Source organism: Pantherophis guttatus, chromosome 5, assembly GCF_059756535.1.
Source record: "Pantherophis guttatus breed Tessera chromosome 5, ASM5975653v1, whole genome shotgun sequence".
Classification (NCBI taxonomy): domain Eukaryota; kingdom Metazoa; phylum Chordata; class Lepidosauria; order Squamata; family Colubridae; genus Pantherophis; species Pantherophis guttatus.
The window spans coordinates 15,639,904-15,666,751 of NC_142067.1; the positions used below are offsets into that span (position 1 = coordinate 15,639,904).

General features: G+C 40.4%; 1 protein-coding gene across 8 annotated transcripts in view; it reads left to right on the top strand.

The window, feature by feature from the left end:
• The window catches only part of CNTN5 (contactin 5), an 827,378-nt gene that overhangs the window by 277,818 nt on the left and 522,712 nt on the right, over nt 1–26,848 (top strand). For 3 of the 8 annotated variants that reach the window (XM_087894620.1, XM_087894625.1, XM_087894621.1), the window contains exon 2: nt 7,224–7,355. The gene's annotated coding sequence lies outside the window, so the exon portion shown is untranslated. Of the gene's footprint in view, nt 1–7,220; nt 7,356–26,848 lie in introns of all 8 variants that reach the window. The other 5 variants (XM_087894619.1, XM_087894624.1, XM_087894623.1 and 2 more) reach the window with 3 other exon arrangements.

The window sequence follows — 26,848 nt, forward strand, 5'->3', positions numbered from 1 at the left end:
TCCAGATCTGTAACTCTAGATGGAGTAGCCTCTCATAGACTCCTGATTTCTTCTCAAGGTTCAGGTTGCAATCATGGTCAAGAAAGCCATTGCAGAAATCCATCTTGTGTTTCACTTGTTCATGTTTGTAGATCAGGAGGCTTTGCCCGTGCCTTTGTCACCTCACAGTTAGACAGCGGCAATGCAACTAGAAATTGTAATAGGTCAGAATGTAGATAGATGATAGATAGATAGATAGATAGATAGATAGATAGATAGATAGATAGATAGATAGATAGATAGATAGATATCATAGATAGGCAGGTAGGCAGACATATAAAAGTTTGGGTGGAATTTGCATACGCACGCAGAATGTTTTTCAAGCATTATGACTGCAACCTTTTCTAAGAAGTAACGTTATAAAACAAGAGAAATGAAAAAAGGGAATAGAATTCTCAAAAGTGTTTTAAATATAAAAATATACAGGTCCACAATATTTGAAAATAATATTCTTCAGGTACATTTAATAAATCCATTATTGCCTCTATCTGGAACAGAAATATTGTAAAGGACACAGTGGTTTGCTTTTTAGAAACTTCTGAACAAGAATTTCAATTTGAAAATTTATTGGACTAATAAAAATCGCTATTTTAGATTTTATCTCACCTGTTCATTTTTTTTTGAGAAATTGGCAGAAAGAGAGAATTGGCCTTGTAAAAAAAGTTAATACGCATGTAATTCAGGATAATAAAAGTATCACTGGCATTATAATCTTCATTATTCACAAAGTTAAAAATACCCAAAGTTGTCATGGAAGACAAATGTCCTACATACATGAGGCTGAAGTGCATATGAAGTAGAACAGGCAAACTGAAAGTACTTGATGATGCTGGAAGGAAAGGAGACAGATAACAAAAAAAAGGGCAATTGTCTTCTGTAGTTTGAAGACAATGAGTCTTCAACTGTATATGAGTCTTCTACTGTATATGAGTACAACAAAGGATATTGTTCATATTAGAAATATTAGAATCAGTATAATGGGAGGGCTTGGACAGAAGAATTTAATAAGATCTCCCTTCTGTTGTTATCAGATTGACATTCCTGTCAATGCATTGGACATGGCATTGGACCTGGGTACCTTCGAGACCGTCTTCTGCCACCAGTAGCCTCCCACCGGTCAGTCCGCTCCCACAGAGAGGGTCTCCTCAGGGTGCCATCGGCCAAACTATGTCGGCTGGCAACACCCAGGGGGAGGGCCTTCTCTGTGGGAGCCCCCGCCCTTTGGAATGAACTCCCCCCAGAAATTCGTAAGATCTCTGATCTCCGTGTATTTCGCTGTGCCCTCAAAACCATGTTGTTCCGCCAGGCTGGGCTATCAATATAATGATTTTAATTGGTTTTAAATTGGGTTTTTAAATTCGGGGTTTTATAAATTAGGCCTATTATTTAATAATTTTAATTTTAATTTTTAAATATTGTCTGTCTTTGTGTTTTTAATTAGGCTGTACACCACCCTGAGTCCTTCGGGAGAAGGGCGGTATAGAAATAAAATTAATAAATAAATAAATTCCTGCAGGAAAGGTCATGTTTACACTGGTTTTGTAAGTCCTCTGTATCTTTTCCAAAAGGTATATAATATGTAATTTGGTGGGCTTGGGGTTCTTCTGCATTTCTTTGCTGAGGAGTCCAGTGATCACTGTGGATATTTCACAAGAAGAGTCCTCCACTCCTCCGCTTGCAACAAAATACCTTATGCCACCAGACTTGAAATTCTGGGCTTAGAAAATTTAGAACTACGCCGCCTTCGGTATGACCTAAGTGTAGCTCATAAAATCATCTGCTACAATGTCCTACCTGACAATGACTACTTCAGCTTCAACCACAACAATACACGAGCACACAATAGAAACAAACTTAAAGTGAACGGCTCCAAACTTGATTGCAGAAAATATGACTTCAGCAACAGAGTGGTCAATGCCTGGAATGCACTACCTGATTGTGTGGTTTCATCCCAAAACCCCCCAAATTTTAACCTTAGACTGTCTACTGTTGACCTCACCCCATTCCTAAGAGGTCTATAAGGGGCATGCATAAGAGCACCAGCGTGCCTACCATCCCTGTCCTAATGTTCCCTTTAATTGTATTTATTTTATGTATTCAATTCATGCTTATACTTATATATATTATCTAATATGTACTCGACAAATAAATAAAAATAAATGTCAGTAAAAAATACCGAGTTGCATCTATTTCCACATTGTGTGGCTCCTTATTTAATTGCCATTTTACTCACAATATTGTGAATATGCACTTTGAGGAGCTGAAGTAATATTAAAAAAATCAAATAGCCTCTTAGTGTATGGCTTTTCCATAATATATGCATGAGTTTCCTTATCTTATGGGATATGTCTGTATTTGTACATATCATATATAATTGCATTCAGTTCTACATGAATAGACTTTACAAAGAACAATTCCCAGCTTCTATCTTCTGTACTTCTCATTGTCAAGAAGCTCCTTCAGACAGTTGGAGGACTTGAAGAAAGATCTGTATTGTGTGCCTTAGAGTGTTTACATTATGATTGACAAGAAGAAATCATGGACTTCTTTGTTGGAGGACATAATAGGATGGAGTTTGGGTAGTGTTGAATAATAGCATACTGAAATGGAAGCTGTAATACAATGAATCACATATAGTTTCTGGCCATCATTTTAGCTGGAACCATTTGAAGATTTTCACCCAAAGAATTACTCATGTTATAAAAACTCAGGATAAGAGTCAGGGTAAGTTAAAAATTATCAGCATAAGGATAAGAATCAAGATCGGACAAGAGTGCAAGTTCATTCTAGATCAACTCAGGGTCTCATCTGCCCCAGAAAAGTCTTGGCTTCTATGGGTCTTCCCTGCCTATAAGCAACCCCTCTACCAGTGGTGGGATGCTGCTGGTTTAACAACCGGTATGGTGAGTGTGCACTTTGTGTGGGCATATTTTGCACGCATGCGCACCTAAGGCGTTTGCACGCAGCACTGAAAATGGAGCATTTAGAAGCTCAGCTGCTTACCTTCCAAGTCAGCAACAGTAAGTAGAACAGTGAGGGGGCAAAAATCAGCTGTGCCGTGCGATTGAGGTGAGCTACAAAGCAGGAAATAAAGGATAGGATAGAGCAGGGGAGGGTGGGTGGGGCCAACTGATCATTGGAGCTACTGGTTCGCTTGAACCAGTCCAAACCAGCTGAATACTGAAAACTGTCTACTGTGGACCTTTCATGTTTCTTAAGAGGTCCCTAAGGGGGCGTCTATAAGCGCACCAGCATGCCTATCGTCCCTGTCCTACTGTCTCCATTTATATGTAATCATTCTATGTGTTGTTGTTTTTTAATTTGATTTATATGCCGCCGTTCTCCGGAGACTCAGGGCAATGTGTTAAGCAATAGCCTTACAATGTGTTAAGCAATAGCCTTCATACTTTTGTATATATTTATACAAAGTCAGCTTATTGCCCCCACAATCTGGGTCCTCATTTTACCTACCTTTGAAAGGATGGAAGGCTGAGTCAACCTTGAGCCTGGTGAGATTTGAACTTGCAGTAATTGCAGGCAGCTGGTGTTAATAACAGTGCTTTAGTCTGCTGCGCCACCAGGGCTCTTTATATCCTTTTATTTGTGCCAAAAAATTTTTTCATGTGTCTATGTCTATGTCTATACTATTACTTGTTTCCTTGTACTTGTTGACAAATAAATGCATACATACATACATACATACATACATACATACATACATACATACATACATACCACCTCTGCCCTCTACCATTCAGTTCTTTTTGAAGGATGAGGTTTCAACTACTTTGGATTTTACTTCCCTGTTTTGGATAATAGGTTGACCTCCTCTTCTTTATGGCAGCCCTTCAAATATTGGAAGACTGCTATCATATCACCCCTAGTCTTTCTTTTCATTAAACAAAACATGCCCATTTCCTGCAACCATTCTTTATATATTTTAAGCCTCCGGTCCCCTAATCATCTCTGTTGCTCTTCTCTGCACTTTTTCTAAAGACTAAACATCTCAATGATCTCAGTTTCACAATCCATTTGACTGCTCATTCATTTACAGATGAGATGCAACTGTTTTAAACCCCTTTTCAGGATGCATCTACCATCAGGGCACCAGAGTTTGTTGGTCTCTGAATGTTCGTTCTTCCCAATTCTTTTCTCTAATTCCTTCCCCCCCCCCACATGGCCAACTCCACATGAGCCAAATAAATAGATTTGGGGAGCTGTTCCTTCCAAGTTTCCATAATTAGTTTTGGCTGCACAGTGGAGCAACAAAATGCAGTTTTCACTTATCAAAAGTCACCCTGTACATTACTGAGTTGGCTTATATGCCTTTGCACAGCAGACAGACAATTACATCTACAGCTGTGAAAGTGGTGTTTTTTTTCCACTTCAAAAAAAGAGATGGAGGGGGAAAAGTTTAACTTGTGTTATTTCTACAAACCAGACAATGTCAGTATCATTAGTTCTATTGTGGATTTTCTCTTTATTTAAAGTCAGTATTTTCTCAAGATCTTCAGTCCTCTTGTATGGACATTCCTGTCCAGGGCCAAGAGATAGAATGGGAATTTTAGAAAATGGACACTTTACCAAACAGGCTGCTAGTTACAAACATATCCCAACAGGCAAATTGGTGAGGTGGTTACTTATCAACCGTTTCAAAATTGTGCCCTTCCAAATGTTCTTTATAGTATCTGTTTATTTCACACATTTTTCTGGATGAATAGGCATTCCATCACTCAACCCCCAAAATCATTCCTATATATCTATTATCTATCTGCAATCTTCCTTCCTTCCTCCTTCTCCTTCTCCTTTTATTTTTATTTATTTATTTATTTCATCAAGCATGTATTTTATGACAGATACAAATGTAAACATAATTATAAATACATGAAAAGGATACAAATAAAAGAAAACATTAGGACAAAGACAGTAGGCACACTGGTGCGCTTATGCACACCCCTTACAGACCTCTTAGGAATGGGGCGAGGTCTACAGTAGACAGTCTAAGGTTAAAGTTTTGGGGACTTGGGGAAGAAACCACAGAGTCAGGTAGTGCATTCTAGTGGATCAGTTTACCATGAGTTTGTATCTATTGTGTGCTCTTGTACTGTTTTGGTTGAAGCTGAAGTATTCATTGGCTGGTAGGACATTGTAGCAGATGATTTTATGTACTATGCTTAGGTCAGACCGAAGACGGCAAAGTTCTAAGTTGTCTAAACCCAAAATTTCAAGTCTGGTGGCATAAGGTATTCTGTTGCAAGCAGAGGAGTGGAGGACTCTTCTTGTGAAATATCTCTGGACTCGTTCAATTGTATTAATGTCTGATATGCAGTGCGGGTTCCAGACAGATGAGCTGTATTCAAGAATTGGTCTGGCAATTCTTCCTTCTCCTTCTCCTTCTCCTTCTCCTTCTCCTTCTCCTTCTCCTCTTTCTCCCTCCTATGCTGTGGGATTCTATATAGAGCCTAGAAACATTTTTGGATTTCAATATAAGCCCTGAGCTTAATATGCTAGATTGCAGTGGTGGTGGTGTTGATGATGATGATAACAATGATGACGATGATGATGATGATGATAGAGTATGAAAGAGATATTGCTGGAAACATTGGTGTCTGCAGGAACTACAGTAGAACTCTATAGACAATAGAAATGTGTTTGCATTTTTAAGCATTTCAAGGTGTTCATATTGACATATAACGTCCTGTAAAGCCAACAACTTGAATATCAGATGCTATGTTACTGGTATATCCTCTCAGTCTTCAAGACTGGTGGGATGCCCTCTTGAAACTAGCCATATATATATAAAACAACACAACATTAAATTGATTAATGGCATATAAAAGCAGAGATCTCTGTAATGGTAGTTTAATACTCTTGATGATGTCAGCAGATGGCTGACAAAAGCTTAGTAAAATAAAATTTTAATTCTTTTAAAATTTTAAAATCTTAAGTTCCGGAGTTTGCAGTATGTCTGCTTCTTTTTTTACTAATATACCTGGAACTCGTATTTTTAGAATAGTTTGTAATGTACAGTGTGTATGTATGTATATATATATGTATATATACATGAGATGAGGGTGTGGCTAACTGATGAGGCCTTATAAGGCCGAAATAGATCTATCTTAGTCTCCCAATGGGCAGCAAAGGGTCTGCCGGCTGCCAGAAGAAGAAAAAGCCCAGAAACTAGTGAATTGTGATTTCACTGAACTAGGGCTGCATAATATCTTGGTTTACGTAGGTAGAACCTGGCTAAAGAGACATACACATAAAACCTACGAAAAAGAAAGAAAAAAAAATATTGTACCTTTACAGGGAGGATATATGAGATGAGGATGTGGCTAACTGATGAGGCCTTATAAGGCCGAAATAGATCTATCATAGTCTCCCAATGGGCAGCAAAGGGTCTGCTTGCTGCCAGAAAGAAAAAAAAAAGCCCAGAAACTAGTGAATTGTGATTTCACTGAACTAGGGCTGCATAATATCTTGGTTTACGTAGGTAGAACTTGGCTAAAGAGAAAAACACATAAAACCTACAGAAAAGAAAGAAAAACAAATGTGTGTGTGTGTGTGTGTGTGTGTGTGTGTGTGTGTGTGTGTATATATTCACCATTTAGTAACCCATAAGAATGTTTTTGATACAGGCCTCTGGACGATGAAATTCCCTCTGATCAAGTTATGGCTAACATGCTTCCACTGCCAGCTGAGAATTTATTTATTCACCCAGCATTTTAATTGAATCTACACTGCTGTGTCACTTATGTTCTAATTGTCCTGGTTTTCATGTTTTAATGATGAGTTGTAATTACATGACTTCAAACTATTGTGATTTCATGGATTTAGATCCTATTTTGGTGCCTCACTTTGGGATTAGGGTTTAATGAAAAGCAAACAACAAATTTTATAAATAAAAAGGCACGCATAAATTTGTCCTGACATACAGAATTTTGTATTCCCCTAATGCATGCATAGTTATACTTTTGCTTTTTTAAAAATAGAATCAGAGAACTAAATCACAAAAGTTGAGGAATTGCAGAAGGGGAAAAAAAGATAATTATATTCTGGTACTCCTATTAGTTTAGCAAGTGAACAAATAAAAATCCTAACCCTTTCTCTGGATCTTTTAAAAGAATAGAATTAATTATGATTACATTCTCTCTCTCTCTCTCTCTCTCTCTTTTCTCTAGCAGATTATCTCAAAGGATTTGGTTTTGAGTTAACACATCATTCTTCCTTCAACAAATCACACCCTTTAAGGACTATTTTGCTGTAACTGGATTCATCCAAAGGTACTTGTCCACAGAGTTGAAACCAACAAGTAGGTAAGGTTTACTCTGTAGGCATTTTGGGGGATGGAGGGGTGGAGGAGACATTACTTTTTTGTAAAGCATTTCATCTGAGATAAAGAAGATTGCTTGCAAGAAAATGTTTCCAAGATGAGCCTTAAAAAGCCTTAAAAAGTTGTGTGAGATCTTAGATGAGCAGGAAGATAAGGCATGTTTCTGTTCATAGGTATGGTTAATACACACACATACACACACACAAACACTTCTTCATTTATTCATTATTAAATGAATAACAGTAAACACTTGACTCTGATAATTGGATAGAATTGCATTGCATTGGCATCCTTTAGTCTCAAGAGACTATGGTATCGTGCTCTGGAAAGAGGTCCTAAAACAGCATCTAGCGTGACTAAAAAGGCCGATTCGAGAGTGGCAATCCCTTCCACACTGAGGGCAAATACATTCTGTCCCCTGCCTAGCCCACAGATTTCGCTGGTTCTGGGACTTCCTCTTTGCCTCAGCCTGCCGAATAGAATATACATACTCAGCCTGGATAGAATATACATTTTATAAATGAATGAATGAATTAAATATGTTGAGTGGTCATGATTTGCAAATGACCAATGCATACTCGCTACATGCCAGTTCAACTAAGACAATTCTACCCCAGCAATGATTTTCACAGTGTAACAAAGCATGTTTTAAAATTGTTATCTCTCCTTCCCACCCCGAGATACCTACTTGGACTTTAAGTGTTTGCTATTTAATTTTATATGGAGTTGGTGTCAGAAGCTGCTTTATTGCTGTAGATGGGATGCATTTAATTAATCAGGGAAAGGAAAGTTGTAGAGCTATGATAAATGAAGAATAAGATCTACTCTACTACTAAAGGAAGAATAAAATCTACTCTACTACCTAATAGGTGAAAAAAAAATTACCATCTTATATTTGTTTATTATCCAAAGATGCAGAATCATAATCGTATAGATTTACCCAGCTGGAAATGGCTAATTTGGTGGATATTTAATGTATAAATCCAATATGAAATAATAACCTTACAGTTTCTAGATCATTGGTGTTTTTTTTTTTTTTTTTTACTTTCAAGCTGCTCTTACTTTAGGAAGTTGTTTTTAGCATTCAGTTAAAATCTGCTTTCCTGTTACACTAAAACCGTGATGGTGAACCTATGGCACATATGCCCAAAGTTGTTGTGGCTCCGTTACCTGAGCCTGTGTCATCGGCAGGAGAGGACTCCGAGAGTGAAGGAGAGGAGTTGGCAAGGTCTCCCTCTCCAGGACTCTCCTCTCTGGCAATGCCTTCGGTGTCAGCCGAAGGTCAAGAGATAGGCCCGGGGCCAAGCACATCCACGCAGCCACAGGTGGACAGTAATGAGGGAGATGAGTCTTGGCTGGATCCTCGGCAGCGTCGCAGAGATAAGCGCGTGCAACAGAAGAAGAGGCGTGCCAGAGATTAAGCTGAGTCACTGGACCACACCCCACAGGGTATAAAAGGGGGTGAGGTGGCCATTCAGACTCTGTGACAGACAAAACTAACTACTATCGAGTCACATTGCATCTTTGGAAACAACATTATCTGCCTTGGATTTAATTACGGACTGGACTTGACAATTCTTGAACTGTGTGTATTTTGTTTATGAGTAAAGTCTTGGCAAGCAGCTACTGGGTTGCTGCCAATCCTCTTATCGAAAGAATTGGTTGTCTGCCAGTTTATTTAACCCCCGGCTGTCTGTTTGTGTGTGTGTGAGAGACAGGGACAGAACAAAAGTGGCACACAAAGCCATGTCGCCTGGCACGCGCGGCCGTACCTGTTTGTCTTCTGGGTTTCTGGCATCCATGCGTGCACGATGATCATCTGTCCTTCACGCGCGTGGCAGTGCCGAAAACCGGCCTGTGTATGCATGCTGACCAGCTGATCGTTGGACTGTTCCGGAGCATGATCCCTTCATGCGCGCAGCAGTGCTGAAAACCGACCTGTGCATGTGCGCCAGCCAGCTGATCATCGGATGTGCATGCGCACTAGAACCCAGAAGTTTGGCTTTTCCAGAGCACGGCCCCAACAAGCGTGTGTGCGCGCGACATTTCCGCGCAACTTTTTTGGCACTCGGTGCCGAAAAGGTTCGCCATCACTGCTCTAAACTATTATATGGTATTCTGTGTAATGGCATGCCAGGAAAAAAGTTATGGCATTCATTGCGACAACTTTTCCATTATTTGAAAAACTTGCTCGGTCATCATTTCTCAGGATGAAACATCATCATTTTAACCTTGAGTTTTGACAATTGGACTTCTTTATAATGTTAGGAGTACTCTTAGTAACGGTTTATTCTAGTTCAATTGAGTTTTAGGTTTCTATCTGCATCAAAGGAAGTCCAAAGATTTTCTGTAACCTTCCCCACCTCCTTTTTTTTGTTTGCCCTCCTGAATTTTGCTTTTTACCTACCCCTCCCTTTTTCCTTTTATTTTTTTATTTATTATTATTATTATTATTATTTTGCATTTTATACTTTTGGAAATTTAATAACTTTCTTTGTGGGAAAATCATTTTCTTCAAACTATCTTTGAGATAGGGCAAAACCCTCGTTGCTCCTTGTTTTTCTGAGTATCTGTTCCAATTCGTTCAACTCTTTCTTAAAGTATGCCACAGACGTGCAGATAATTATTATAATGCTTCCAGTGATTTGGAAACTGATTTTCTCTTGATGAATTCTGAAACTGCATTTTCCTTTGTCTTTTCTACAACCGTGTCACACCAGTTATTTAAAATGGTATAACTGGTTCCGTCTACCTGTCACTACCTTAGGTTTCGCCTCCCCCTACCTTTTAAAATGTGATATATTCGTAAGACTGACTGGAAAGAAGAATTGTTTTCTGAAACAGCAAAACAGGAAGGAGCATTTTTTCTGCGTTCAAGAAATATTAGAAATGTGTTTCTTGCATCCCAAATATTTTCTCTCTGAATGTTTCGACATGAATCATATTGTCTGATGATAAGTTCTAATAGAAAGGTGAATGGACAAATCCCATCTCTTTATTTCAAAGTTTTAATTTCCTACAAATTGTTGTAAGCTGGAAAACCTCTAGCTCTCTCAACTCCTACTGTGTTTTCCCGAAAGTAAGACACTGTCTTATATTTTTTTGAATCCCGAAATAAGCATTTGGCCTTATTTTTGGGGAGGTCTTATTATTTTGGAGCGCGTGGAAGAAACCAGAGGAAATGGCAGGGACCAGCTGCACATGCGTTTAAATATTTTTGGGGAGGGCTTATTTTCAGGGGCAGTTTATTTTAGCACATGCGCTCAAAAGCCTGATTGGGTTTATTATCAGGGAATGTCTTATTTTCAGGGAAACAGGGTAGTCAGCAGTGGGATTCAGATTATGTTACTATCAGTTTGTCATGCACACTCTCTTCATGTGTGTGCAAGCATGGTTCACACGCGCACTGCCTTCCGTGCATGCACCCGGCCTTCCACACATGTGCTTTGCTTGTGCGTACACCTTCCACCCATGCTCCCGGCCTAAAAAACATGCCTAAATATGGTGGCATAGACCTAGGGCAGGTGGGTGGACCCACCCGCGATTTCCGCTACCAGTTCGGGTGAACCGGTCTGAACCAGCTGAATGCCATCTCTACTCCTAGTACTCCTTATTTGCTGACAAGACATCTGGAAGAGAATAAGTTTGTAATATAGCAAATATCTGTAGCTTGGTTGTAAGACGATAGTGAAGGTTCTTTCTCCAGCTTGTGGGCTGGTTTCCAAATGTTTCATTACAAGGCTAGGTAACATCTTCAGCAAAGTTTAGAGGACCTAAACTCTAACCTCCACTGAAGATGTTACCTAGCCTAGTAACGAAATGTCCAGAAACCAACCCACAAGCTTGGAGAATGAACTTTCACCCTCAGAGAATAAGTTCTCCACCCATCCCTGCCTTATTCTATCAGAGGTGAACTGGTATACTCCTGATTTCACCAACAAAGTTTGTGCCCCTTGATTTAAGTATCTTCCCAATTATTTAATTATTGTGCTAAATCAGGGGTGTCAAACTCAATTTCACTGAGGGCCGCATCAGGGTTGTGTTTGACTTCAGGGGGCCAGGGTGGGTGTGGCCAACATGACATCACTTGTGCTGGGGAGGGGCACCTGTGGTGGCCCTAGCTCTCTGTCACCGAAAATGGGCTCCTGAGCTCCATTTTTGGCTGGGACGGCCTCCTGCAACCCTCTGCCAGCAAAAACAGAGCTTGGGGGGCATGCATGGCCCTCACAAGTTTCATTTTTGGCTAGGATGGCCTCCTGCAACTCTCTGTCAGCGAAAACAGAGCTCAGGAGGGCCACATGCACTCCTTGTGAGCTCCATTTTCGCTGCCAGAGGCACTGTAGGCTGCTCCTTTGCTATTTCCAAGGAGGCTCTAAGCACCCTGCGGGCCAGATCTGGACCCTGAGCCTTGAGTTTGACACCCCTGTGCTAAATGCAAATGTGCAAAGTGCTATGGGTATATCTGTCCATGAAGTTGACCTAGTTTGTAAATGAAAGCAATATTGGACGATTTCTGATGTAGATAAAGATTCCAATATGGGTCCCATTGAGCATTTGGCCTGCGATTCTCTTCGCAGGTACAGATAATTATATTGCCATCTGTCCACTTTAACGGCAGTCAGGTATAAAATGCAAATCAGATCAATAGGTGCATCCAGCTCTCGTGTTCTCCTCCCCAGAATGCAAAATATTATTGATATATTTTTTTAAAAGAATAGGATCTGTTCTGCGTTAGCAGAATGGTAATACCCAAGCTAAAGGGACGTGGTGGCTCGGTGGCTAAGACACTGAGCTTGTCGATCAGAAGGTCAGCAGTTCAGCAGTTCAGCAGTTCGAATCCCTAGTAATGGGGTGAGCTCCCATTACTTGTCCCAGCTTCCATCAACCTAGCAGTTCGAAAGCACGTAAAAAATGCAAGTAGAAAAATAGGGACCACCTTTGGTGGGACGGTAACTGTGTTCTGTGCGCCTTTGACATTTAGTCATGCCGGCCACATGACCATGGAGACATCTTCAGACAGTGCTGGCTCTTTGGCTCTGAAATGAGCACTGCCCCCTAGAGCCGGAAACATTTAGCACGCTTGTGCTTTACCTTTACCTTTAATATCCAAACTAAAAATCAGATCGGTAGCTTTCCTTCAGATGAGTTCCTAACTAAAAATCTCACTAAGTGTCTCTGTTCATATGCAACTTCCGATGCTCCGTCCTCATCTTATTTCATGTAGTCTTAATTTATAGGAAGCTTGCATGTGTGATACATTGGAAGATGCTCTAATTGTTCTCTCTCCTGCCTTTAATTCCTTCTCGGCAGGCTGCTCAATTAATTGCACACCCTCTTTTTGCTTTTAAAACCATAAACTGCGAGCTCTTCCTCCCTCTCCACATACACCAATTAGCTGAGCTGTAACTTCTTTTTTTCCATAATCAGGGTTGGTTTGAATTGCTTGGATGCAGAATTCATTTACTATAAAACTACTACAATCATTACACTCTAAAAACGATCATATTAATTTCATTTCAAAGTTGTTACTTTCAGCTCTTGGGGCAAGTTTTCTATAACTTAACAGACAATTTTGCAAGGTTGGTTAAACACAGATGGTTGCAAATGAAACTACTGTAATGTTTTCTGTGGGGAAATTTTGATGGAAGGATGCTCTGATTTTGGGGAAGGTTTGAATGTACAACTGATAGATAAGAGCACCTCCTGGACCCAGTGCCACTGGCCTCCTATGAAGTCTGTCAATTTTTAAAGACCATATCATTGAGTCGCTCTGTGTTATGTTCAATAATACTTATCACTGAACGTTCCCCAGAATGAAGAATGAGGAGGTTTGTTGCGTTCAGATGCTTGAGTGATTATTATTATAATTATGATTATGATATGATTATTATTATGAAGTTCCTCCACTTTCAACCACAAAAATCAAAGTGGAGTGTTTTTGTTAATCGCAAAGTCATGTCCAACCCATCACAACCCCATGGACAACGTTCCTCCATGCCTTCCTGTCCTCTACCATCCCCTGGAGTCCATTTAATCTCATGCCAACTGCTTCAGTGACTCCATCCAGCCACCTCGTTCTCTGTCATCCCCTTCTTCTTTTGCCCTCAATCTTTCCCAGCATTAGGCTCTTCTCCAGTGAGTCCTTTCTTCTCATTAGGTGGTCAAAGTATTTGAGTTTCAGCTTCAGGATCTGGCCTTCTAAAGAGCAGTCAGGATTGATCTCCTCTAGTACTGACCGGTTTGATCACCTTGCAGTCCAAGGGACTCGCAGGAGTCTTCTCCAGCACCATTGAGGTTCAAAGGCCTCGATTCTTTGGCGCTCAGCCTTTCTTATGGTCCAACTTTCACAGCCATACATTGCACCTGGGAAAACCATAGCCTTGATTATACGCATTTTTGGCAGGGTGATGATGTCTCTGCTCTTTAGCAAAATGGAGTAGCATGCCACAATTTGTACTTTTTTGAATCCTACAATCAAATGAGCAACTTAAAAAATATATATGAAACTCTTACAATATGTGTATTTCACAGAAAAATATACAGAATTCAGAAATGAAATTTGGGTTTACAGACTTTTCATAAAAACTAAAACCAGACAGACAGAAGAATAAAAGGTATCAGCTACAAATGACAGTGGAAAATGTACAGAAAAATGCATGTGTATAGAAGCTCCTACAAATGCGTACCAATGCTCATGTGGCTAAATTGTTGTAGTTGGTCAATCAATAAGTTGTTTTTGACTTTTCATGACCCCATGGACCACAGCACACCATGCTCCTCTGTCTTCCACTGACTCCTAGAGTTTGGCCAAGCTCATGTTCATTGCACCAATGACACTATCTAACCATCTCATCTTTTGCTATCCCCTTCTCCTTTTACCTTCAATCTTTCACAACATTAATGTTTTTCCCCCCCCAATGAATCCTCTCTTCTCATTTGATGGCCAAAGTATTTGAGCTTAACATTATATACCTTGTGTATATGAAACATATCTACTTCGGGGTTGAATCAAGTGGGATTCCATTCATTTGAATTGTATTTTGTCAGAATGAAAAATAATTAAATAGTGATGGACTTCTTAGCACCATTTTATAACGCCTTGGTAAGACCACACTTGGAATATTGCATCCAGTTTTGGTTGATATGACATAAAAAGATTATGAGAGTCTAGAAAGAGTGCAGAGAAGAGCAACAAAGATGATTATGGGGCTGGAGACTGAAATACATGAAGAACAGTTGCAGGAATTGGATAGGTGTAGTCTGACGAAAAGAAGAGCTATGGATGACATGAAAGCAGTGTTCCATATTTTAGGGGCTACCACAAAGAAGGGGATCACTCTATTCCCCAAAGCACTTGAAAGCAGGACAAGAAGTAATGGATAGCAACTAATCAAGGAGAGAAACAACCTAGAACTAAGGAGAAATTTCCTGACAGTTAGAACAATCAATCTTGCCTTCAGAAACTGTGGGTGTTTCATCACTGGAGGTTTTTAAGAAGAGATTGTACAGCCATTTGTCTGAAATAGTAACTGGTCTTCTGCTTGAACAGTGGCTGGACTAGAAGACCTCCAAGATCCCTTCCAACTCTGTTATTCTTTTTTTTTTCAATTAAGTTCTTTTTTCATTTATTCCAGGGAACTTAGTTTTGTCCAAAGCAGCCTCAGATTATACTTTAGTTTGGCAGGAGAATCAGTTTATCCTTGGACATTCAGAGGAGTTCTTCTGGAGTTACTTTCTTTCCAATGTTCTATAGTCTTCATTAAGAGTATAAGGTTGCCATGGCGTAGACATTGTCTGTGTAGCTAAATGCCAATGCCACTTTTCAATGTGTAAGTGTGAGAACTTCTAAATAGCTGTCAGCCTCACAAGATAAACCAGACTCAAAAATCAGCTCCACGGGAACTCTAGAATTCTACTTTAATAAAGGAGTTTATAATAACTGAATCTTGTAACTGTTAGAGGAGAATATTGTAAATATCACCTCTCCTCTTTCTTATACCCCAATGAATCAGGAAGAACCTACTTGCGTTGTTTCTGAATACAGGTAGTCCTTGTTTTATGACCATGATTAGAACTAGAATTTTCATTGCTAATCAAGGCATTTGTTAAGTGAATCACACCCAATTTTACAACCTTTTTTTTGTGTCACGGTTGTTAAGCAAATCATTGTTGTTGTTAAGTGAATCATGTGGTCGTTAAGCAAATCCACATTTCCCCCATGAACTTTGCTTGTTGGAAGCTGCCTTGGAAAGTTGCAAATGGTGATTACATGACCCCAGGATGCTGCAACCATCATAAATACATGTCAGTTGCCACCCACCCAAATTTTGATCACATTATGATGGGGATACTGTGATGGTTTCCTGAGAACCAGGTTTTTTGTTTTTTTTTCAGTGCCATTGTAACTTCAAATAATCACTAAATGAATGGTTGGAAGTGAAGGACTATCTCTAGTAGATTCTTCCCTATTTCCTCAAGATCATGTCTCTTACTCTTCAACTGAGAGGGCTGACTATGAATACATGCAATTAAGAAAGATGTTGAGACTCTGGAAAAAGTACAGAGAAGAGCAACCAGGATGATTAGGGGATTGGGGACTAAAACATATGAAGAACGGTTACAGGAACTGGGCATGGCTAGTCTAGTGAAGAGAAGGACCAGAGGAGACATGATAGCAGTCTTCCAATATTTGAGGGGCTGCCACAGAGAGGAAGGGCTCAAGCTATTTTTCAAAGCACCTGAAGGCCAGACAAGGAATAATGGATGGAAACTGAACAAGGAGAGATTCAACCTGGGAATAAGGAGAAATTTTCTGACAATGAGAACAATCAACCAATGGAACAGAAGTTGCCTTCGGAAGTTGTGGGAGCTTCATCACTGAAAGCTTTCAAGAAGAGACTGGACTGCCATTTGTCAGAAATGGTATAGGGTCTCCTGCTTAGGTGGGGGGTTGGACTAGATGACCTACAAGGTCCCTTCCAACTCTGTTAATCTGTTAAAAAGGATGAAAACTGAGCAAATCACTTATAAAAATAATAATAAGGAAATCCAGTGGTTAAAAAGAAGAAGAAGAAGAAGAAAAATCTTACATTCTCCTCCAGATAAGCATAAGACTTCTGAGTTGTTGTTGTTGTTGTTGTTGTTGTTGTTGTTTTTAAAGAGCTCATTTGATGAAATCGTGATCTGGCAACCTATTTGCAAACCAAAATGCTGTGCGCAATTCTGGGTCCCAATCTCATTATCCAGATGAATGATGGCTATCCAATTAAGTTTTACTGGGGAAGAATAAAAAGTCCAAATGCTTCATCATTTACCTAAAGTGTGAATGATATTCCTGCAGTTCAAAACACCTCCAATTAATTTGCAGAGGTACTTGTCTCTCCCTCTCTTTCTTCCTCTTCTGGTTGACCTGTTCAACAAGGAAAAAGAAGCCCTGTGAAACATACCTCTGTACGAACAGAGTTAGGAGTTCACTCGGAGTTATGTCAGACCCCTTACCTGTCTGCCCGCCTAACTGAGAATTATATTGTAGGGGTAGAGAGGTGTTTAAATAAATGAGATCGGTGAACCACTGACGTAAGTGAATTAGAACTGATGAGCTTGATTAGAGTGGATTTGGTGTGTCACTTTAAATAAACGTTAACCTCGTTCATCTCATTTTGCCTAACCTGTCATCGCATGTCCACTTAAAAAGCATTCAAGCAGTTTAACTTGATGATGGATTTTGATATGCTCCGTAGAGCATGGAAAAAGTGGATGGAAGACTAATCCATGCCATTCTAGGGTTCTGGGTGACTTCTAATTGGTGCTAACACTTCGGAACCCATGGTTGAGAATATGTAGTTGAGAAAGAATCTTTAAATGCATATAGATTATGCAAATGAAAGGAATCACGTGATCTACGAATCCCAAAGTATTAGTCTCTTGCTTGCTATTTAATATGCATGACATGCATTGAAGCTAATAAGATGTTTATGCTTAAAAAAGTGAATAAAGATCAAGTAAGAATGTGAACTAAATTCTGATATAAATAAAGGCAGTTCAAAGGAGTGTAATTTCTACATTGACCTTCCTCCCCAAACACATTTCTGAAGGATGGGGGAACTCTTCTAATTTAGCCTGAATATATCACCTGATCCATATTTTTACATTAGCTAATTTCCCATTTTATGAAATACGGCTATTCTTTCGGGTTTTCTAAACTTTGCAATGATTAGATTAGATTAGAATTCTTTATTGGCCAAGTGTGATAGGACACACAAAGAATTTGTCTTTGGTGCATACGCTCTCAAATACATAAAAAGAAAAGATATATTCTTTTAGAATCATAAGGTACAACACTTAATGATAGTCATAGGGTACAAATAAGCAATCAAATCATATTAAGACACAATCAATATAAATCATAAGGATACAGCAACAAGTTACAGTTATTCAATCATAAGTGGGAGGAGTTGGATGATAGGAACAATGAGAAGATTAATAGTATTTATTATTTATTTATTTATTTATTTTATTTTATTTCTATATCGCCCTTCTCCTGCGGGACTCAGGGCGGTGTACAGCCGAGATAAAACATAGCATATAAAATTTAAAAAACAGTTTAAAAAACAATTAAATAATTTTGGCCCAAAATTTAAAACAACTCAATTAAAACCGAATTCAAATAAAACTGAGAGGATGGGATCAAGCCAGCTCGGCTAGATGGAATATGTGTGTTTTCAGGGCCCGACGAAAAGTCAGGAGGTCTGATATCGTGCGTATCTCAGGGGGCAGGTCATTCCAGAGGGCAGGTACTGCCACAGAGAAGGGTCTCCCCCTGGGGGTCGCCAGCCCACACTGTCTGGCTGATGGCACCCTGAGGAGGCCCTCTCTGTGCGAGCGAACTGGTCGGTGGGAGGCTATTGGCGGCAGAAGGCGGTCTCGCAAATACCCCGGAGAAAATAGTAAAGTATTTTCTCTCTCTTTTTTAGTATACAAATATCAGGATCATGCACACTTCGAAATTAATTCAGAGGTTCTGTGCTGCACCCTTCTACTCATCAAGAGCTGAGGTGGCACAGTGGTTAGAATGCAGCATTGCAGGCTAACTCTGCCCACAGCCTTGAGTTCGATCCTGACAGAGCTCAAGGTTTACTCAGCCTTCCATCCTTCTGAGGTTGATAAAATGAGGACCGAGATTGTTGGAGCCAACATGCTGACTTTGTAAACCATTCAAAGAGTGATGTAAAGCACTATGGAGGATATATAAGCCTGTGTTTTTGCTATCAAAGCAGCCATATCTTTTCCTTGTTTTTAACTTCTGCATATTGGCTGCAAAATACCTTAGTGACCCAAGGCTGTTTGAAGTCATCATGTTCCCGAGGCAATGAATATGATGAAGATCCTCTTATTTCATTCAGAAATGGCTGTGATTTTTGTGGAGAGGGGAATCACAGCCAAATTTGATGAGAGAAACAGGGTGCAGGATAATGAAGGAAATTGGGCTGGTCATATCAAACATGAGATGTGAGTTTAGTTTATTATTATTTAGTTTATTGCAGTGGTGAAATGTAAATTTGTTACTACCGGTTCTGTGGGCGTGGCTTGGTGGTGGTGGTGGTAATATGACTAAGTGGGTGTGGCCAACTTTTTTTTTTTTTACTTTTAAAACCATTTTTTCTACAACCTCTTCTGCTGAGGTTGTAAAAAAATGTGCTTTTAAAGCCTCTGACAATCCCAGCTGACTTGCCTGATTGGCAGAGGCTTTTTTTCCTTTTAAAAACATTTTCTACAACCTCTTTGGCTGAAGAGGTTGTAGAAAAAATGCTTTTAAAAGCCTCTGATGATCCCATCTGAACCACGCGATCATCAGAGGCTTTTTTTTATTATTATTTTTAAAAGCATTTTTTCAGCCAAAGAGGTTGTAGAAAAAATGCTTTTAAAAGCCTCTGATGATCCCATCTGAGCCATGCAATCATCAGAGGCTTTTTTTTTTACTTTTAAAAGCATTTTTTCAGCCAAAGAGGTTGTAGAAAAAATGCTTTTAAAAATTAAAAAAAGCCTCTGATGACTGAGCGACTCAGATGGGCAATGGGGGGGCGGGCAGGGATTTTTGCTACCGGTTCTCTGAATCACCTACCTCCAGGTCTGGACCGGGCAATCCGGTCCAAACCGGGAGCATTTCACCCCTACTTTATTGTCATTGCACATAGGTCCTCTATGGTAGCCAAGTTGTCTGATGCTAGAACGGGCTCTGAAATGAGATGTAAAAACTGGATTGGTGGCCTTGAAATACTGACTATGTCAGCTTGTGCTTGTTGTGCTTCACTGCTAGGCGGTGACAGACTGCCATGAACTGTGGGAAGGAGGAATGAAAGAAGGAATGCTTGGGAAATAGAAAGTAGAAACTGTACTTTCTCGAGATGCTGCCTCAAGGTCACCCAGCTGGAAGAAGGAGGGAGCTGCATACCAAACTGTGCTTGGTCTGACTGTTATGAAAATACCTTGCACGGACTTGATTGGTTACACTGGGGTGGGCAATGAGAGGCAGGGCGGTATAGAATTTAGGGATTGGTGCACAATTCTCGGTTCTGGTTATGCAATGCTGCAATACACTTGATCTCTAATAAAACTATATCTTTCTCAACAGATGGATTCAAGGATCATTTTTACATAGAGGTTCAGGTTGTGGTCAACCTGTTGTGGGAGCAGAAGAGGAAGTAAATTAAAACATTCTTTCTGAGCTAGGTAGAAGACAACGCTTTAGCTTTAAGTGTGATGAATTAACATATTTTGCACACGGAAAAAATGTTCAATGAATTGGATACTCTAGATGCTTAGATGGCTTGGGAAAAAAGTTGAAAGCTGAAATGGGGGAAAATGACCTTTGCATTTGTCATCTCAGCAAATCATGTTGTTCCACTGGCTCAGCGATGCGTAGAACTGGAAATAACAAAGATGAGTACAATAGACTTTCCCACAGACTGAGTTTTCCAGGTCATTTAATTCTCTCTTGTGTCTTGAGAGCCTTTCCCAACACAGTTAATGATAACAGATTGTCACATTGTCCTGTCCTATTCACAAGAAGTTATGAGTGAGGGTTAGCAAAATTCTTTCACTGCTAGCTGAAACACATCCACCCACTGAGAATTAAATATATATATGTGTGTGTGTATATATCTTATTGTTCCAAATAAAATGCTGAATGTCTGATAACTAATACTAGGGATGCTCATCTGTAATAAATAGATATGAACACCTCCACCTCTGTGAAGTGAACAAGCTAAAATCACCTATTGTTATGCAAATTTCTGAGGTAGGATTGCTACCACCTGTTTAATAACTTTTCCCTAGAGACATATGGATTAACTCTGGTTTGTTTCCTGTCTGTTCGACTTTAGCAGGGCAATTTTCAGATGTACTTTCTAATAAGACTTATTTTTGATGTTTCTAAAAGTTCAAACTGGATGGGGAAGGGATGTGGTTGTTAGATGGTTGTTTCTCTTCTGATATATATGGTCACCTGGAAATTACTTTTGGGTTTAATCTTTAAAACAAATTGTAAATAACCAATATGGAATGTTGAATGAAAGACAGAGTGAACTTAGATGCTACTGACCTAACTTTAACCAATGGGTTAAAATTACAAGAAAGCAATTTCAGGCTAAACATCTCAGAGAAAACTCCACACTGATTATCTGTCAGCCAGTAGAAAGGCCACCCACAACACCAAATGGAATTGTTTCTTCACTAGAGGACTTCAAACACAGGATGAATGGTCATCTGTCAAAGATGTTCTAGTACGGGGGTGTCAAACTCCCAGCCCATGGGCCGGATGTGTCACGCGCTGGTCACACCATTGTCCTGTTTAGGGTTTCTTTTGGGGGGGGAGGGTATCTGGCCTACGCTGGATGCAGGATTCCTGCCTGGGATTCGCTGGGGTTTTCCCCCACAGCAGATGGGTACCCTCATCCCTGACCCCGAAAGAGGTCAGAGGTGTCATTTGGACCCCCGCCCTGGATGAAGGGAGGAGGAGCCTGATGGTGTCTTGAGGGCTCCAATCCCCAAGAGAGGCCGCAGGTGGGGGGTGCCCAGACCATCATCAATCCCCCCGAGGTAACCTCGGGCAGCGTGGGTGATGGTCCAGACATCGCCAACCACCCTCCCCGCTCCATTTGACCTGCCAATTTCTCGGCTGCCATTACTGCAATGAGGCAGAGCCCGGAGGTTCAGCCCTGGCTGTGCGGTAACGCCGGCCAGGGTCCCTCTGAGGCCCTGTCATTATTCACCACAATACCTCAGCTGGAATGCCTGGGTGTGCACTGCAAACAGTTCCTCCTTGGAACCCATGCCCTGTTTAGTGAAGGGGAAAAAATATGTCATATGACACCACCATGATGACGCAAGTTTGACACCCCTGTTCTAGTAGATCCTACACTAAGTAGATATTGAACTGTACAGTCTGTTAGATCTAATAGAATAGATTCCATTCTATTTACGAATATGGTCCCAGAAGAAATGAGATCAAATTCATTTACATTCTTGCTGTTACTCTAAATTCATGACAACCCAAATTTATGGTTCATACAGTACATAAAGATTTTTTTTTCTTCAAAGAAAACTTCATTCTCCTAAAAAAGGAAGTAACCTATATACCCAGCAGTCTGACACATGAATTAGTCCAACATCTGTCTAAGCAGAAGAACTAAATCAAAACCAATTTCCAGCTGAGAATATTCATTATTAAAGCACCAAGCAGTGTTAGGTTGAGGAATAATAATTTACTTTTATAATGAAATATTTTGTTGAGTAGAGACCACCTATCAAGCATCTGAATCCTTAGGAATATCTTATCAAAAATATATTTTAGCAAAAGATCCCTTGGGCTTGGACACATGGCAAAGTCATGATATTTTACCAACTGGTCAAAGACAAATATATTTTTTTTATAAAAGAACCATAGTATATTTCCATAGAGACCAGGAGTTAACTTGGATGACTTATGGATGCATTTTTGGATACTTCCTGTAAGGCTAAATCACATGGAATGTGTGCAGTCTCTGATTTGTACATGTTTCTTTGTTCAAAACCAGATTCTGACTAGAAAACATGTCTAGAAAACAAAAACAAATAGCATGAAGTTTATCCCATGTTCAGGTAATCCTTGCCTTACAACCACTCATTTAGTGGCAGTTCAAAGTTACAACAACACTGAAAAAAGTGACTTACTGCCAGTTTTCACATAATTGTCACAGCCTCCTCATGGTCACATGATCAGAATTCGGGTACTTGGGTGATTATCATGTATTTACGATGGTTTCAGTGTCCCAGGATCATAGGATACCACTTACAACCTCCCCAGGTGGTTTCCAACAAGCAAAGTCAATGGAGCAAGTCAGATTTGCTTAACAACCACATGATTCACTTAACAGCTGAAGTAATTTGCTTAACAACCATTGCAAAAAAAAAAGCGGTTGTAAAATCAAACACGACTTTAACAACTATCATCAGAGGTGGTATTCAGCCGGTTTGCACTGGTAGCAGCGATCTTGGGTGGGCCTGCCCGCCCCCCGGCTCCAAGTCGTGCTATTTAGGCATGTTTTCAAGGCCAGGCACATGCACAGAAGGCGCATGAGTGAACAAAGCACATGCATGGAAGGCCAGTCGCATGTACAGACAACATGCACGTGGGGTGAACCAGTGCTAAAGGTAAGTGAAACCCTAACCCTAACCCTAACCCTGACCATTATGCTTAGCAACAGAAATTCTGGTCACAAGCTGTGATCATAATTTGTGGTCTATCTGTATCTACTCTGATTCTGGACTATATTTTCCTGAATGGTGTAGATTTAGACCCTGACACCACCTCTAAATGGAGAGATGATGTCATAAGTAGCAATGGAGGATACTACAGATCGCATTAATTTGTCTACAAACACAACCCTCTTGTAGAGAATAGGCGATTTGAAAGGGACCTTGCTCAACATAGTATCATGATAGAGACCTATCCTTTGACACCTCATCACATTTCCTGATTGCTTATTTGTACCCTATGACTATCATTAAGTGTTGTACCTTATGATTCTTGATGAACGTAGCTTTTCTTTTATGTACACTGAGAGCATACGCACCAAAGACAAATTCCTTGTGTGTCCAATCATACTTGGCCAATAATAAAAAAAACTATTTTAAAAATAAAATAAAATTAAAAAATTACCTCTTCAATTTCTGCATTTATTTACATTCATGAGTCCCTGATGTGTTTTACATTGTGGTAACATACAGTTGGCTTTTTACATTTTATTTATTTATTTATTTATTTATTTATTTATTTATTTATTTATTTATTTATTTATTTATTTATTTATTTATTTATTTATTTATTTATTTATTAGTTCAATTTATATGCCGCCCTCCTCCGAAGACTCAGGGCGGCTCACAATGCACTTATAGCAATAGCCTTCATTCTTTTGTATATACCTGCTTATTAGGGCTTTTGGCCCCCTATAAGCGGTGTTTCTACAAAGTCAGCTTATTGCCCTCACAATCCAGGTCCTCAATTTACCTACCTCGGAAGGATGGAAGGCTGAGTCAGCCTTGAGCCTGGTGAGATTTGAAATTGCACTAACTGCAGGCAGCTGGCAGCTAAGTGCTACATAGCAGCACTTAGTCCGCTGCACCACCAAGGCTCTTGGTGTAGCATTTTCAGTAGCATTTCTAAAAATTCTATAGTCTTAACCCCATTTTAGATGTTATAGCTTTGAGCGCCCAACTGCAATCAAGTACATTTAGAGTTAGCATCTGTGAACAGAGATATAGCTCCATGAATTTCACACTGCTTTGGTTTTCTTCCTTGCTAATAAAACCTGACAGCAGTGAGCTTATGTTAAAAGTTGTAGAGCAAGGAAAAGCAAATAACTAATCCATTTATCGGATGGCCACTATCTTGGATGACTTTAAACAGGGATTGGATAAATTCATGGAAGAATCTTCAAGAACTATAAATTAAGAAGATATTAAGAAGCTTTTGTGCAGCTTCCTGATTGCGGCAATAGTAGATGAAAAAATGTCAGAACAAGAATATGTCTCTCTCACCTGCTTTCAAGCATCATAGAGGCATCTGGTTGATCAGAATATAGAATAATAGAGTTGGATGGGACCTTAGAGATCTTCTAATCCAACACCCTGCTGAAGCAGGAGACTCTATATCCGTGATGGTGAACCTATAGCACATGTGTCACAGGTGGCACATGGAGCCATATTGGTGGGCGCGCGAGCTCAGCTCTGGCGCACATGCATGTGCTGGTCAGCTGATTTTCAGGCCTTCTGGTCCCACCAGATGTTGGCAAACAGTCCGTTTCCAGCCTCCAGAGGGCCTCCGGGGGGTTGGGGAAGGCCGTTTTTGCCCTCCCCAGGCTCCTAGAAAGCCTCTAGAACCTGGGGAAGGTGAAAAATGGGCCTACTGGGCCCACTGTGCCATCGCGTGCCAAAAGCGGGGGTCACGTGAGGGGGGCCGCGCATGCATGCACGGGGGGTGGGGTGCATAGAATTATGGATGTGGGCACACGTGTGCGACACCCCCCACTCCCCCCCCGCTTTTGGCACGCGATGGCAAAAAGGTTAACCATCTCTGCCCTATATCATTTCAGACAAATGGTTGTCCAATCTCTTCTTAAAAACCTCCAGTGTTGGGGTACCCACAACTTCTGGAGGCAAGCCACTCCACTGGTTAATTATTCAGGAAATTTCTCCTTAGTTCTGAGGAACTTAGTTCTGAGAAATCATTCTGAGAAACTGAGCTGAACCAGGGGTGGGCTGCTGGGGGTTCGCAGGGGTTCAGGAGAACCTCTAGCTAAGATCCTCCCAGGAGTCCTCACGTGGCCCATTTTGTATGCAGGTAAGTGCAGGGCACATGCAGAGGCTCAAGCAGGGTGAAAAACAAGCCTACCAGGAGTTTGGGAAGGCCTCAAGAGGGCCTCCAAAGCCTGGGGAGGCTGTTTTCGCCACCTCCCATGGTGCAGGAGACTGACTAGGCCACGCCCACAATGGCCATACCCACTCAGCAACCAGGCAGAGAACCCCTTGCTAAAATTTTTGAAGCCCACTCATGGCCTGAACTATAATGGTTCTTTTCTGAATATATGTAAACCATCTATGATAACTACAGATGATTCAAAAAGAACCCAGATTAGGAATGCAAGTTTCATAGAAACAAACATTCTTTCAAAGCAAAAACTTTAATTTCACAAAATAAGCTTTTCTCTCATCTTTATTGACTACCCAAGACTGAAGCCTATGGGAAGGTTTACTGAAGCAGACAGTTATCATAATAATGTTTAATATGCAGACAGAACTCTAGACAATCTTATCTCAGGAATCAGTTACTTGATCTAGATCAAGGGTGTCAAACTTGTGGCCCACTGGTATTGTGGTCCACCAGCAGCCTGCGGAGATGGCAGCAAAGTTGGACAGTAAGGAGGCTGGGGAGGACAATGGGCCAGTCCTTGAGTCAGGGGAAGGCCCGGACAAGGGCTCTGTGTCGGAGGCAGAAATGGGGCCAGGGCCATCTGGGAGCAATGTGCGGACTCTGGAGCCTCCAGAGGCTGACAGCAGAGAGGCAGAGGAACAGGAGAAGCCTGTTCCTAGTGCACGCATCCGAAGAGCTGCCAGAAGGCAAGAGCAGCTAAAGCAAAAAGGATGACTCAGGAGTAAGGCCAGGAGATGATTGGCCCCTTCCTTAAAAGAGCAGCAATGGCTCTTGGGCTCTTTGTAGGAAAGCAACATTGCTACATTTGCTTCTTGTTGGCGTCTCTTGTTTCTGAACTTTGTGGGGCTTTGCCAAGAAAAGCCTTTGGCAGGGTGCCAAAGAAGACAAAGGTTTGTGATAAGGCTGAAGGACTTTTTCTGAAGGACTTGTTTTAGAATTAATTTGGACTAAGATTGAAGTAATTTTCAGCTGTTCTAATAAAATATGTTTGTTTAGGACTGATTGTGTCTGGTAATAACTAGTTGGGCCTTGGTCACAACAGCGGGCCAGATGCGTCACGTGCTGGCCATACCCACTCCCAGTTTGGCGAAGGGGAAAAAAGTTGAGATTTGTCACGTGATGACAACATGACGCCGCAAGTTTGACACCCCTGATCTAGATAATAAATTCCCAGACGAGTAATAAGGCAATAACCTGCATAAGAAAGATTGAAAATTTGCTAAGTACTTTGTAACCTTTCCATGTTTTAGGATTTCATCATCAGTAAAGATAATTCATACCTGGGGCAAATACAAAAGAAGGAAATGAAATGATGTAGCTTAGTCTCTCTTGGGAACTGATTTTCAATTGGGCATTTTTATTTCCTTTTTTTTTTCTTTTTAAATTTGAAGAAATATTTGCAAATCAGATTAGGGCAAAATTGTCAGCCTCCACTAGATAGAACTGACCAGAAAATTAACTCCACGGGAAAGCAAAAACTACTCTTACTGAGATAGCTGTAAAAATAA